General features: G+C 47.7%; 1 protein-coding gene across 1 annotated transcript in view; it reads left to right on the plus strand.

Moving 5' to 3' along the window:
- The window catches only part of LOC116798385 (potassium voltage-gated channel subfamily A member 3-like), an 18,756-nt gene extending 8,443 nt beyond the window's left edge, over window positions 1-10,313 (plus strand). Inside the window, exon 2 of the mRNA XM_032710777.1 lies at window positions 4,209-10,313. The gene's annotated coding sequence lies outside the window, so the exon portion shown is untranslated. The remainder of the gene's footprint in view (window positions 1-4,208) is intronic.
- The last annotated feature ends 1,568 nt before the right edge of the window (window positions 10,314-11,881 follow it).

An 11,881-nucleotide genomic window follows, 5' to 3' on the forward strand; every position in this document is an offset into this window, starting at 1 on the left:
TCCTCTCTGAACCTCTCCAACGTGTTCTGGAAGGAGGAGGCAGTTTTGAAGCACAGACTGAGAAATAAGGAATCCTCCAAAAGTTTTATGGAATTCAGCTTTCTCGAGGCTGGCAGAGCCTGCAGACCTTCCCTGGGTACTCCAATAATCACAGTTGTTTCCTCCGGGTGGAGGGAAGGCCGAGGTTTCACTCAGCTTCCCAAGATGCCAGCTCTGCCTTCAGTTCTCCTTTCCACCACCATCCTCCTCTCCTGTGATTTCATAAAATCCCAGAATCAGCTGGGTTGGAAGGGACCTCCAAGACCATCAAGCCCAACCCTTGATCCAACCCCACCGTGGTTCCCAGCCCATGGCACTGAGGCCACATCCAGTCTCTTCTTAAACACCTCCAGGGGTGGAGAATCCACCCCCTCCCTGGGCAGCCCATTCCAATGGCTGAGCACCCTCTCTGCAAAGAAATTCTTTCTAATCTCCAACCTAAACCTCCCCTGGCACAGCTGAAGACCGAGCCCTCTTGTCTTGCTGATCGTTGCCTGGGAAAAGAGACCAACCCCCCCTGGCTCCCCCCTCCTGTCAGGGAGTTGCAGAGAGTGAGGAGGTCTCCCCTGAGCCTCCTCTTCTCCAGGCTGAGCCCCCCCCAGCTCCCTCAGCCTCTCCTCCCAGCACTTGTGCTCCAGTCCCTTCCCCAGCCTTGTTGCTCTTCTCTGGACCTGCTCCAGCCCCTCAATGTCCTTCCTGAGCTGAGGGCCCAGAACTGGACACAGCACTCCAGGGGTGGCCTCACCAGCGCTGAGTCCAGGGGCAGAATCACTTCCCTGGACCTGCTGGCCACACTGTTCCTGAGCCAGGCCAGGATCCATTGACCTTCTTGGTCACCTGGGCCCATTCTGGCTCCTGTTTAATCCAAACTCCCAGGTCCCTCTCTGTCTGGCTTCTTCCCTGCACCTCTCCTTTTCCACCCTGATGGCCCATTTCTCCTGAATTCTCTGTGCATTTAGAATTGAGAACCCTCCTCTCCCTCCTTGCTGGTCTCTGCTTGGAGCTGCCACCATGGCTCTGTGACAATTTGAACCTCAAGTTGTTGCAGCAGGTCAGAAATGAGACATCAGAAGTTTGGGCTTAAAATGAACTTGCCTGCTCTGAATTTGAGTTTGCAGGGGGGATGTGGAAGGAGTTTAATGTGAGTTGGGTGTAGCATTGCAGGTTTGAGGGGTTTCCTACTCCTGCGTGTGCATCAGGGGGTGTTGGCTCCTGAATGTTCTGCACCTCAGATCCCTCTGAATTAAAGGAGGAAATCTTTCTGCAGCATCAGAAACAAGCCTGGGCTGTTTCCTCCTGGGGATGGAAGCTTTCAGGAATGTCTCTCCCATCCTCGTTGCAAAATGCTCAAAGCAAGCATGGCATGAATGAGGAGGAGTGGCCTGGGTTCAGCTGGGTGTTTCACTTGTGATATCTCCTGGGAATTTGGCTTTATTGCTCTGTTTTCTTAACCAAACTGCCATGTAATTCTCTCAGAGGACAGCTTTACACAAGCACCTTTATCAGCCAAGCCTGGGACTCAGTAAGAAGAGATATCAGTTAATATGATGAGATCTGGTTTCCCTAACCCTGTGTTGATCGGCATCAATTATATCTTTCTCTTTAATTCTGTGCTAAGACTCAGCCATCCCAGCATATTGTTTGGGATCGGTGACAGATGGCCTGACCCATCATTTTTGCATCATTTTGTTTATCCCTTAAAAACCTGGCCCAAACAGGAGCTATTTTCCAGTCCCCTGGGAGGACTCAGGACCTGCTCTGTACTTGCACTCTCAGGAGCTGGTTCAGCAGCTCTAAATGCACAGATACAAGTTATTTGGCTTAGATTATTCAAAAACATCTAATTTTTGTGGCTGCTGTTTAATATCCTCTGTTTCTCTTGGAGTAGAGAGGATTTCATCACCCCTGTCTGATGGAAAGACATCTGGATGCCTTCAGGAGCTGGAGCAGTGATATCTCCACAATGCTCATGACTTCTCACCCCTACTGCTGTTCCTACCAAATTCAGTGGAATAACATAACTGTTAGGCTGAGGATTTCGGATTTCTTTCTACAAGAGCAAGGATACACTTGGAAAGGCACCAGAGTCTCCCAAAGCACTGGATGATTTGCCTGGTGGGGATAAAATTGTTATTTACCACTTAATCTGCAGAGCATCAACTCCAGCTTCCCCTTCTTGGCTGAATCACTGACACTTCCCAGGCTGAAGGTGCTGTTTGGGTTTTATTTGTGTATTTATTTAATGGGTGTGTAACACTCCAGTGCTGCTTGAAGATCCAGCAGTTTGATCACTGCTTTGCTAAAAAGACAGAAGCCCTTCCCTGCTGGCAGGTGGGAGAGGGTGTAATCCCCCCAGCAAGCCCAGTCTAATGAAGCATAAACCCCAGTTAGCTTTAAGTCCATGAATAGTCCCTTCTGGCACTTCAAGATAAGCTGGTATTTGAACAACTGGCTGGTCTGAGCCCCTTGTAAGGAGCACTGAGCCCCTCTGGAAGCTCATTTCCCTGAGTGCTGCACTGCCTTACAAGGGAATTTTGCTCCTTGTGGGAATTCTTACCTCTTTCCTTTCTCTGCTGGCTTTTAGCATCCCTGTGGTATCCTCATCCCTGCAACATCGCCATCCCTACATCCCCATCATCCCTGCTGCTGTATCCTCATCCCTATAAATGCATCTTCATCATCCCTGCATCCTTATCATCCCTGCAGCATCATCCCTGCAACATCATCCTCCCTCCAACTTCATCCCTGCAACTGCATCCTCATCATCCCTGCATCCTCATCATCCCTGCAACATCACCATCCCTGTATCCTCATCATCCTTGCAAATGCATCATCATCCCCACAATATCATCATCCCTGCAGCATCATCCCTGGAACATTGTCCCTGCATGCCCATAATCCCTGCAACATCATCATCCCTGCAACTTCATCCCTGAATCCTTATCATCCCTTCATCCTTGTAACATCATCCCTGCATCCTCATCATCCCTGCATCTTCATTATCCCTACAACTTCATCCCTGAAACTTCATCATAGCTGCAACATCCTCATCCCTGCAGCATCATCCCTGCATCCTCATCATTCCTGCAACTTCACCATCCCTGTGCCTCATCCCTGCATCCTCATAATCCCTGCCATGTCATCATCCCTTCAGCTTCATCCCTGCATCCCCATCATCCTTGCAGCATCACCACCCCTGTACCATCATCCCTGCAGCATCCACAGTGGATGTCTCCCTCCTCAGCACATGGATCCCATCCTGCATATCTCCATCCTCCCTCTCCCTTTGTGGAAAACAGGCTGATTTGGGGACTAAGCTGGGACCAGGCAGGTCCCAGTGCCTTAGGCTGGGCTCTGAGCTGGGACTACAGCTCCTTCCAACCCTTTCCTCCTCACTGGCTGGGAATGAAGCACCCAGTTTCATTCCCACCTGATGGGGGGAGGGGGATGCCTTGATTGCTCTGAAGGCAGAACATGGATTTTCTGAAAAATGAGAGAGATATAAACAGTTGCATGAAATTTGTAGGAATTTCTGTGTCTTAAAGACAGAGAAGAGCATCTCCCTATATTAAAATAGGAGTCAGGATGAGTCCCTTGGTGCTGTTGAGTTACTGCTGCAATTCCAGGGGGGTCCAAGAGCTCATTGCTCCAGCGCTGCAGAGACTGGGACAATTTTCTGGCCCTTTGCTCCATTCCTGCCTCAAAATGGGGTGTTGAGTTTGAGCTCTGTGGGAGCAACTCCACAGTCCAAGCACTGGGATTGAGATCAGCCCCAGTATTGGATTTATAAGATCAACCAGTTGCACAATATTGTGTGATCGAGTTGGAACAAACCCAACTTGACTAAGACAAAAACATGATGAGGAAAACCCACTTCGTACTAATTATTCTGGATTTGGAACTTTCCATTAGTGAGATAATAGTTAATAACCAGGATCTATTTAGTGAATCTTCTTTTCTATCTTTAGCTCACTTTAGACTGTGTGGTATTTAGTCCATTAAAGGATTTTAATTAGCAAGTTTTCGCTTTTCATTCGTGAGAAATGGAGACGTGAATTGACCTGAGGGGGCCAACGTGCGACATCTCTTCCACTTTACTTTGAAAAAAAAATAACCTGTTTCTTGTTTTCCAAAGCATAAAAGTGGGTTTTTTTTGCTCTGCCCAACAGATAACAGAAGACGTTTCAAAATTACGACCTCCAGGACTGTGTTGAGAAATAAAACAGCTCCAAGGAAAAGTCAAACATCCTGGACATGGTGACCAATGCTGCTGTGGGCCAGACTGTCCTCCCCAGTTAAACCCAGCTCATATTCCGTAAATATATGAATACCTATGGAATATTTGCCATCTTATCCGTGTTTTCTAACAAGTGCTTCATGTAGAAGGAAACATCTCTGCAGCCAGAAGATTGTCTCCAACTCATGTGCAATATAACCAGACTGAGCAAAACCAGGGGAAAAGGAGGAGGGGAGGTGGAAATTTGGACATTATTTCAGTCTGGTTTTATTATTATTTTTTAAAAAAAAATCTCTTGAAAGTTTCAGCAACCAGAAGGGAAACATTCAGCAGAGCTGCTAAAGCTCAGTTGAAGTGTTTTGCTCGGAGCGGGAGGGAGAGAGGGAATCCAGTTGCTCTCACTGTTCCCTGGTGAAGGCCACGGGCTGCTCTCAGCTCTTTCTGAATAATTTCTGTTCCATTTTTCTCCCTTTCCTGTAAATGCCCTTTATAAGTAGTTCTGTGCTGTCCCAAAGGCTGTGATTTACTATAAGTCCTTCATAAGAAAGTGATGTCTCCAGCAATGCTGAGGAAAACGATGTCGAACAGTCAACAAGTTGTGCCTTGCTTTCAGGATCACTCCATGAAAAACTAAGGAAAAATCAAATTTCCAGAGGTGGAAAAGGTATAAAAAACATGAATCCTGGCTGATCATGCCCATGCTTTGTTTCATGAGAGCCTGGGTGTCCTTTTCTGCTCTTCCACAGGGAATATTACAGGGAATATTCCCTTGTTTGGGAAGTCCATTCCTCCTTTGCCTGTTGCTGTTTCATTTTGCACACTGAGGTTTTGGGTGGCAGGTTTAGAGCTGTGGGTTGCCCATGCTGGGCTGGGAAGCTGTTAAACCTGGGGTTTCTCTGACCTCACTGCATTTCTTAGAACTGCACGGATCAATATTATCCTGGTGCAGTAGGATAAGTGGTCTGCAAAGGGATGAATCATCTGCAAAGGGATAAATGGAAACAGTTGATGTCCCTCCTGCTTCTGGCTCCCCCCCTTTCCCTCTCCAGCTTTATCCCACCTCCTGATGCTGCTTCTTCCATCTTGGAGACTAAAATCTGCCCAGCACATACTCAGTCAGAGAAGCAAGGAAACGCTTGTGACAGTGTTGGATTTAAGGGTGAAAATAATGTTGGTGGGACTCAGATGAGCACAGGAACCTCTGTGTCTGCAGTGCAGTAATTCCCTGGAAATGGTTTGGGAAATGTTGGTTTGGACTGGATGGAACCAAGGGAGCTGGAGCTTCCTCTGAAGAAGGGAATGCTCAAGGTGGGGTAACAGGAGACAGAATTATGTCTGTGGAGCAGACTCTTGAGTTCGTGCTGATGTGTCCAAGGACGAGCCGTGAGGTTTCTACCGGGTACCTGGAAGGTTCAACAAGGACCACTCTGCCTGGAGGCAGCACCAAAACCTGAATCCTGCCCCAGCAGAGCTCTTTACCTGCATTTCACACCAAATTCCAGGCAGGGGATGAGGAACATCCACAGGAGGCACCTGTGACATGCTTTGAGGCACAACCTGAGTGGGGATGCACTTAAAAGCAAACACCCTAACTGGAAGAAATGCTCTGAAACGGGAAAACTTTGGAATATTCATGGCAAAGCAAACCTACTGTCTTCCTCACATGTCTCTCCTTGCAGAAGAGCTTTGAAGACAAACAGGAACCAAACAGGTTCAGGCTGGGATTGCTCTGGACTTGCAGAAGAAGTCACCTTCCTTTTTGGTTGTCTGAGCCCCACATGCAAACTCCAGTTGAAATTCAGGTTGAGAAATTCTCCTAAGGTTGAGAAATGATGCAGTTCGTAAAAGGAATGCATCAACTTTGGTGAAGCTGCATTTATTTTGTTTGTTTTTCTAATCACAGATAATTCCTTGGCTTGAATTCCTGCTCCTGTCATGGCATCCTTGGTGGTGGAGACCTCGTTCATGGGAGAAGGGCTGGGGGGACCCAAAACCAGGAGTGTCTGGGGGCTATGTGTAGGTACAGGGTGAGCAGAATGGGCTGAAATGGCAAGAAAAGAAAGAAAAAGTGATAAACCCAACAGTTTTAGTCAATTTAATGAGTTGGGGAATGAAGAACAAATATAGATCTGGCTCTCAGTGGGACATTGCCCCTCTTGCTCTTCCCAGCGTGGTACAAACCTTGTGGCCCTGGGGCTGAATGAATGAGAAGGGGCTGGTGCTGCTGGCACTGGGATTTATTGTGGGTGGGCTGGGGAGCAGCAATGCTGTAGGAGCCCATGGAGCAGGTCCCTGAGCTGGGCTGGGGAGCAGCAATGCTGTAGGAGCCCATGGAGCAGGTCCCTGAGCCCAGGGAGATGAGCTGGGGGTGACAGGGTTCGACAGGAGAATCCCAGAGGTGAAACAACCCACGGTGTGAATGAATCTGCCTGCACAAATTAGAGCTGATTAGAGCAGTGGCTCTCATTAACTCCAGTTTGGCCATGCCCTGCCCTGAGGGGTGATGGGGAGAGGGAGCTTCTCCATGGGATCCTCCAGCAAATTTCCATGCTGGCAGTCCCCCGTGGATCTGGAAGGGTCTGCGAGTGGATTGCAAAGCTTTCCAAACCTCCCTCCCAAGCATCCCTCCCTGTCACTGCAGAGAAAAACTGTCCACCCAGCTTCCTGCATCCCTCCAGCACCAAAATTAATCAATGCTCAGACCATAAAAACTCTGAGACCTAAAAAAAAACCCTTAAAGAAAGACCAGGAAAAGTGCCCAATGTTTGGAGGGTGAGGGCTGAGCCTCTTTCCATCACTGGGAACCCCAAATAACCACAGATCTCTCTTCCCAATTGCCACAGATGGAGCTGCTGGCAGCTGGGGCAGGTGGGAGCTGGGTGTTTCTGGGACATGTCACCTCCAAAACTCCTGAGGAGCTGCAAAACATATTTGTTTGCAGCCTCCCTGCAGCGTGGTGTGTTTGTAGTGAGATCTTGACCTGCAAAGGAGACTGAACAAAAGCTTCTACCACTCTGAAATCATGAGAGACTGATCCCAAAACCACTTTTCTACCACGCTGATGGGTTTGGCTGCAAACAGCCAAAGGCCCCACAAAGGGGGCTTTGCCCATGGAGATAATGACATATTAACAGGGGGACATTGATTTTCTGGATTGCAACACAGACCTGGATCTTGGGAAGTCCTGGTCCCAAAGGTGTTATATTTAGTTTCTTTTGGAACATGATCTAGTAGCCCTTAAAATGGGGGATAGAATGTATCGGTACTAAAGTTATTTTTATTTTTGAACTTTTTTATTGGGGGGGTGTGTCTGTAACATGATTATACCTCGTCTGTTTTCAACAGCCACTTGTTTAAGTGTCTCTGTTATGGCTCAGAAATGTATTTTGGTGATTGAAGATGTGGGAAAACCCAGATCCCTTCACACCGTTGTGTTGGTGCGTCCCAACCACCTCACAGACATCTTACACCAATGACAATCTTGCCAAATTCCAACCTTTTTCCATGTTGTACATACGGGTGCTGCCGTCGCTCCGTCCCGTCGGGTTCCTTTTGCTTGAGCCAGCTGGTTGTTGATGTGCTTTTTTCACAGTTACTGAGAGTTTGGTAGCCTTTAACTGTCAGTCCAGTGTATTAATGTGTGTTGCCACCACTCTGACTCCAGCCTTGTGCATTCCAAAGATAACCATCGTAGCAGGGCAGCCGCATGGAAATGTCACTGGGAGCGGAGGGCTGGGTTTGGCAGGGGAAGGCAAATTAAAAATGTATCCAGCCGATTAAAAAAAACCAAAAAAAGGAGCGATTTAATGATGGCTGACATCAAGAGAAGATCCAAAAACCAGCGTGCTTTGATTCCCATAATCATCCGAAGGCAGGCAGCTCATCTTTATTCATAGTCCTTCAAAGCCCTGCTCCCAGACGCTGCGAGAGCATCGCGGAGCTGTCGTGCCTTGGACGTGCTCTTTAGACTCAGAGCAGACAGATATTTCTCCTCTGTGCCCAACACAGCAAAAGGCTGAGCACCAACCCTTTCCCCATTTAATTTTAGAGCTCTGCTGTTGACTCCATCCTGCTGGAGAGGCAGGAAAAGCTGATCTGGGGAGCGGGGCTGGTGTAGGGTCATGAAAAGCAGCTTGTTTTTAATGCCTTGTTTTAAGCTGTTTTAAGAAGGCAGCAAAATTAGAAAGGGAAAGATCTGAAAGAGTGTTTAAGGGCACTAAGGAAGGCTCTGGGGACATAGCACAGGGATGGGGCTTAGAGGAGTGGCTGGAACAGGCTGTCAGAGGCAATGAGGAAATAACTGTGAGGCTGCTTTGCCCTGATAGATCTGGGGGGAAAAGTCAGGATTTGGTGAGGCCCTGGCACAGGTTGCACCGAGAAGCTGTGGCTGCCCCATCCCTGGAAGTATTCAAGGCCAAGCTGGATGGACCTTGAAGCAACCTGGTCTAATGGAAAATGTCCCTGCCCATGGCAGAGGGTAGAACAAGGTGGGATTTAAGGCCCCTTCCAATACAAAACTAGTCTGGGATTCTATTAAGTTATGATTCTGTGGTTCCTGCAGTCCCATCCCAGACTCCAGCCTCTTTCCCCAGGTGCTGGCAACCCCCCCCCACAGGACTGACATCTCAGAAAACAGCCCTAGACCACGTTGGAAGTTTCATTCCCACACACACTTGGGTGTTTTCTCAGACAGGTGTTCAAATGCTGTTATTGCTACTGAATCCTTTTAAAATTAAGGGATTTCTGAGATACAGTGCTCCTCACTCTCCTGCTTTTCTTTTCATTGCACAGAGTCAGCTGGAAGGCACAGAGTCATCCCTCAACATGAGGTTAAAGTCCTGTAGCAGCCCTGGTTGAATTAAATTACACATTTCTAATCCCAGTATTTTCATCCACCAGCCTCTGATACAGGTATATTATGTTTCTTTTTCCCATTTTTTCTACTTTCTCCAAGATTACATCATCAGGTTTTAAAGGGAATGGCCTGAGATACCTCTGACACTGCCTGGTGTTGTCCATAACACATCAGCTCTGACCATTGCAAGGCCAGGCACTGATGCTGGTTTTAAGTCCATTTAAGTCCATCCTGTTCCAGAGGATGATTTTGGAGCAGAACAATTTACCTGGCAATGCTCAAGTCATTGATAGAGCTGGAATTGTGAGTCAAGTGGTATTAAGGGGAAATGGAGTCAGGAAGTGCCTGAAATACAATCTGGTTTTAATACCAGAAATGTGTTTGCTGCCACGTTCCTTAGGCTGCTGTTGATGCGCTGGAGTTGGACTTTGTTGTCCAAATTGCTCAGGTTTTGCAGGAAAATCCCCCTCTCTGCTGAGAGTCAGGTCTTCTCATGTTGGAATTTAGAATTTTTCAAGGGAACAGGCTCTTAATTCATCACCTGAGACCCCAAAACATGGCAAAAGGTCGCATCGACCTCCGGCACAGCAGCAACTCGTGTTTCTTAATTTCCCGTCCTATTTTCAGGGAATCTTCCTGGGATGGAGATGGCTGGATATAATTTTGACTTTGCTTTCCCTCCTTCACATGTGCAACTGGGTAATGCTGAGATGCTTTCCATGCCCGTCTCAACTGGACATACCCTGGGTGTATTAACGGTGAAATATTATGAAATTCAGTGTATGGGACTGAAAAACGAAACTCTTCACTAAATCCTGACTAATCTGGTGCCACAGGAACAATGCAGTTTGGGACTGGAGGTGTTAAACGCAGTCTTGTTACTCTGAGTTAATTTTAAACTCTGGTTTTGCCAGTGAGCTGTGTTCCAATAGTTTAAAATTTGGGTTCTTTTGATACCAGTCTGATGCTAAACCAAGCTGCTGCCTCCCGTTGTCCTGGTGACTCCACCGTGGTGTGGCCTTGTGTTCAGTTACCAGTAAAAAAAGTGATTTTTTTGGTTTTTTTGGTTGTGTGGATTTTTTTACCTGATGTTGAATTTATTTTTTTAATGGTTTTTTTTTCTCATTAGAACTTGAAACTGTTATTTCATACACAAACTTCAATAAAATGGCTGAAACACAGCGTTTGAGACTGCAGTGGGGTGAAGGGAAGATATTGGGGCTGGGAAGGATGGTAGGAGGATGAGGTTTGAGGTGCATCCGCTGGATGAACTAATTTTTCAGGGTGAAATAACCTGACATTTAATGCCTTTCCTAGGAGTAGAATTTACTGTGTGAGACAAATAAAATCTGGGGGTAAAATCTGCCCATTTCCAGCATCCCAAGCATCCGTCTGAAGATGTGCACACTCTGCATGGGCTGAAGAAGCTCCAGGCAAACCCTTAAATTTTGATGATGCATCACAAAAAGGAATGTCACTGATGTTGCTTTGGCAAAGCAAAAGCAAGTGGAGGTGCCCACCGGGGATGTGACCCATGTGCTCCAATCACAGATGGAAATCCTGCAAAATGAGGTTTGAAGTTCATTTGAAAACCTTGTTCTTGGCTTCAAACCATGTCTGAGCTTCACCCAAAAGCAAACTTGGCCAAATAGTGTCAAAGCTTTTGTTTTGCATTATTGGATGCCTTAAAAATGTGGAAGTTTGATCTTCTCTGATGCCCAGAGAAGCTGTTGCTGCCCCATCCCTGGGAGTGTTCGAGGCCAGGCTGGAGCAGCCTGGCATAGCAGAAGGTGTCCTTGCCCATGGCAGGGGGTGGAATAAGATGAACTTTAAGGTCCCTTCCCACCCAAACCATTTCAGGATTCCATGACTGAATGATTCCATGATAAAATGACTTGAACTGTGCACCCAAGTGCTACTGGGCCCTGTCCCACGGCCAGAGGTCCCAGGCTCCTGTGAGGGGATTTTATTTCAGTGGTCACTGAGCCAGGAGCACAGGCTGTTATCCCAAGTTACTCAGTTATTTTTGCAAATCCCATTCTCAGGACTGAATTCCAGGCATAAATCCTGCAAGAGGCTCCAGGAGCTGAGCTGGAAGGCTCAGGACTGGGAGCAGAGCATCGGCCACTTGTGCCCACAGCCACCCTGGGCAGGATGAAACCAGAGGAATTCAGCAGTGAGGAAACAACTCACTTGACCCTGTCAGCCTCGAGAATTCTGAAAGGGTCAAAGAAGTTCCTAGTAAAGCAGCTTTGAGGGTGGAAAGGGTTTGTTGAGGGTGGAAAGGGTTTGTGTGGTTTCTTTTCCCTTTGCTCTCGAGGTTTGCTGTGAGCTCTGCTGGGGGAAGGGCAATCCATGCTGAGCAAAAGCAGCTTCAGCTCACATATTCCCAAATTATCCCAGTGTGGCCATGCAGGATGGGACCACAGTAGCTCCTGTCCTGTATGGGTGGCAGGGGCAGATTTCAGGCTGGGAGGAGTGACCCTCTCTGGTTCAGGGGTTTAGGGGCTCTTGCTGCTGCTTTCTGTGCTGTGACCTTGATTTCTCTCAGCTCCTCCCCGTGGTGGCTCCAGCTGCAGGTTTCAGTTGACATGTGGTGAACTGGGGGGTGCTTAAACGTCCGTGGAAAACAGGATGTTGCAAACTTTGAGATGGTGAAACCACCAGCAGCCAAAAGCAGCTCTGGAGGAAGGTGAATTTGGCACATTCCACCTGGGACTGCTCGAAAAGCCCCAGGACACACCTTCCCT

Source organism: Chiroxiphia lanceolata, chromosome 25 (genome assembly GCF_009829145.1).
Source record: "Chiroxiphia lanceolata isolate bChiLan1 chromosome 25, bChiLan1.pri, whole genome shotgun sequence".
Lineage (NCBI taxonomy): Eukaryota > Metazoa > Chordata > Aves > Passeriformes > Pipridae > Chiroxiphia > Chiroxiphia lanceolata.